Source organism: Myotis brandtii, unplaced genomic scaffold, assembly GCF_000412655.1.
Source record: "Myotis brandtii unplaced genomic scaffold, ASM41265v1 scaffold78, whole genome shotgun sequence".
Classification (NCBI taxonomy): domain Eukaryota; kingdom Metazoa; phylum Chordata; class Mammalia; order Chiroptera; family Vespertilionidae; genus Myotis; species Myotis brandtii.
Window position 1 is genome coordinate 2,529,524 of NW_005371131.1, and position 3,318 is coordinate 2,532,841.

Below are 3,318 nucleotides of genomic sequence, written 5' to 3' on the forward strand. Positions count from 1 at the left end.
GTGGCAGTGGAGGGGGGGGGGGGAGGAGGGGCCGGCGGAGGGCGGCCTGTACTCCCCACATAGTGGCGGTGGCTGTGAGCGCTCCTGATGGCCCACAGGCGCAGGCACCACCTGCATGACACATCCCCACTTCCGTCAGTCCCACTGGCCCTGAGGCGCCTCCCTGAGCTGTTTCCGGCAAGGCCTGTGAGAAGATCCCGCCCTTGGAGCACCCTTGGTGGCAGTCAGTCCTTCAGGCCCACAGCTCACAGCCTTTTCCCCTTTCTTTCCCTCCCTCCCAGCTCGCTCTCGGAGCATTTCTCAGAATGAGGCCTCAGGGCGGGAAGAGGGTGAAGCTGCCCGCACCAGCCCCAGCCCCTCCCAGCCGGGGAAGAGGGAGAGAGAGAGAGAGAGAGAGAAGAGGAAAAAGGGAGGGAGAAAGGCAGGCCTGGAGGACTTCTGAGAAAAAAAGAGAGACAGAGAGTGGGATGGAGAGATGGAAACAAAACAGATGGGGCCTGAAGAGTCCTGGATGGAGGGAGGCCTGTGGGGGCCAGGAACTGAGATGTTTCACCGACCCCTCCCCAACTCACGTGTGGTGCTCAGGAGTGAGCAGGGCAGCCAAAGCCACAGCAGGGATGGAGGAGGGTGCCCTCCCCTCTGGAGACTCCCAGTATCTTCAAACTGCCCTAGTCACTTCCTCTCACCCCTCCCAGGGCCGGTGGCAGTGAGTCCTGGGGCACCACAGCACCCGTGGCGCAGGCCCCTCTGCCGGGGCACCAGGAGAGAGAGTGCCCGGCACTCACACTCACAACCGCACAGGCACAGGCACACACAAGGCCCACCAGCTCACAGCCTTTTCTCCCTTCCGTTCCCTCACTCCCAGCTGGAGCTCTTGGAGCCTCTCTCAGAATGAGGCCTCGGGGCGGGCAGGGGGTGGAGCTTCCCCCACCGGCCTTGCCCCCTCCCTGCTGCGGAAGAGGAAAAGGAAGAGGAAGAAAGGGAGGGAGGGAGGCAGGCAGGCAGGCAGTCAGGCCTGGATGGAAGGGAGGCCTGTGGGGGCCAGGAACTGAGATGTTTCACCGACCCCTCCCCAACTCACGTGTGGTGTCAGGAGTGAGCAGGGCAGCCAAAGCCACAGCAGGGATGGAGGAGGGTGCCCTCCCCTCTGGAGACTCCCAGTATCTTCAAACTGCCCTAGTCACTTCCTCTCACCCCCTTCCAGGGCCTCTGCTCTGGATGGGGCCTTTGGAATCCAGGGCTCTGGGGTTTTATAACAGAGCTGGGCTGCGAAAGGGTAATCAGCACCAAAGATGGCTGATATGGCACCCACCTCTGCCTCAGCTTGACCAATTAGTTCCGATAGATCCTCCCTTCCCAACTGAAAAACAAAAAAACAAAAAACAAGCTTCTTTGGTTTGATGTAGCCAGAAAGACCAAGGGTCGAGAGATTGGCGAGGAGACACCCTAAGGGTGTGTTTCGAGGGGGTTTGGACCGAGAGGTCCTCATGACCGGAGGGAAGGGCAAGTGGAATTGGGGAAGGAACAAGGAGCGTCCTCCTTTTCCCTCAGCCAACCTGTAGCGAGAGAGAGATGAGAAAAGGTTCCAAGGTTGTCACCCCAAGACCTTTCCCATGGAGTAGAAGAGAATTCCCGGCCAGGTACCTGGGCTTTCGTAGAACGTACAAAACGTGTAGCCGAGTAGACGGGAAACTCTGTAGGCCCTAATGCCCCTCCAGGTCACAGGGAGCGAGAGAAAAAAGTAGGAGGGGTTGGGAAAGTCCCTGAAGCCTACCGGTGGAAGGGAAGCGACGAGATCCCCATGTGTCCTGGTGCGGCAGGGTTCGAGAGGTGTCCGGAGCGGGCCAATCAACTCAGAACTGTACCACCGAGCAGAGCCAGAGCAGGAATCAGAAGCAGGAATCTGCTTCAGTTTGCAGGTTCGAGGATCGTCCACGCTCCCGTTCACCTCTCCTGGGTTTTCACCACCAAAATGAAAGATCAGACAGAGGCCGAAAACCAGAACTACAGGCTTTATTAGAGGAGAAGCACCTGCCTCGCAAGGGGAGGACAGCAGCACCTGCAGGGGTGGGCAAGCCTTTTGAGGGGCGGAATGGGAAGGGGTGGGGCTTAGTGTACTCGGCGCACACTGATTGGTGGCTTACTGCATTGTCCGTATAGGACATGGGCTTAGGGTATTTGGCAGGTGTGGATTGGTGATCCAATGTAGAGTCCATATAAGGTACCTGGTTAGTCACTCAGGTATTTCTGGACTGCAGGTTACGTCATACTCCGCCACCAGTTGGGGGAAGGGAGGATCTATCAAGTTCAGCCTCAGAACGCGGCACTCAGAGGGGATCCCTACTTCTCCTGCAACGGCTCTAGGGCCTCAGCCCCAGTGCCAACCTCCACTCTCCCTTGGTCCTCCCCACAGCTGGTGTTTGCTGCAGCTCCGAGTGCCATACTTAACCACCCCTTCCTTCCTGTTCCTACAAAGGAGGCTGCATCTTTGTATGTTTATTCATATAAACTTTGTAACGTTTCGGAAAAAAAAAATGGCCCTAACCGGTTTTGCTCAGTGGATAGAGCATCAGCCTGTGGACTAAAAGATCCCAGGTTCAATTCCAGTCAAGGGCATGTACCTTGGTTGCGGGCACATCCCCAGTAGGGGGTGTGCAGGAGGCAGCTGATCAATGTTTCTCTCTCATCGATGTTTCTAACTCTCTATTCCTCTCCCTTCCTCTCTGTAAAAAATCAATAAAATATATTTTAAAAAACCAAACAGATTTTACTTAGGGTGGAAGAGTGAAATGCAAATGTGCTAGGGTGATTCTGTATCAATGGGGCTGAGATTTGGGTCCCATTTCTCTGTCATTCTGTTGGAAGGTGATAGAGGCAGTTCTGCTTGTTTTGAAAACATATATTTGTTCCAATGTGATTAAAATATTAGGAGACAATTTGCATAATGCAAATTTTGCACTTGCTTATGCACATTTTTTTTTCTGTGAGAAACCCAAGGTGAACATAGAAAACTGAATGCAGTAGAATAGAGTCACTTAGAGGTTCATAGAATACCTGTATGCACATACTTCAAACATCTACCTGCTACATTGCTCACCACACACGGTATGAGCCACAACTTCCACTTAGTTTACAGCTTTCAGTCTAATTTCACATAGCCCTCCTTTTACCCCTTCACAATAACACATTAGCTAAGCCCTCTGAGCCGCTCTTCTATAGCAAACTTCAGGCCTTTTTCAAGGTAATGTGATATTTACTATAGTATTTATGTAATTCTTAACCATGTATCATGTGTATGTTCGAAGTCCAGCTCAGGAG

The 3,318-nt window shown here is 53.7% G+C and overlaps 1 protein-coding gene across 4 annotated transcripts in view; it reads right to left on the bottom strand.

Annotated features, from left to right (window-relative positions):
- Positions 1–1,952, bottom strand: part of APOL5 (apolipoprotein L, 5) — a 25,165-nt gene extending 23,213 nt beyond the window's left edge. For 2 of the 4 annotated variants that reach the window (XM_005883256.2, XM_014530834.1), the window contains exon 1: positions 573–662. The gene's annotated coding sequence lies outside the window, so the exon portion shown is untranslated. Of the gene's footprint in view, positions 1–572; positions 663–1,081; positions 1,164–1,774 lie in introns of those variants that run through there. The other 2 variants (XM_014530835.1, XM_014530836.1) reach the window with 2 other exon arrangements.
- Between the last annotated feature and the right edge of the window lie 1,366 nt (positions 1,953–3,318).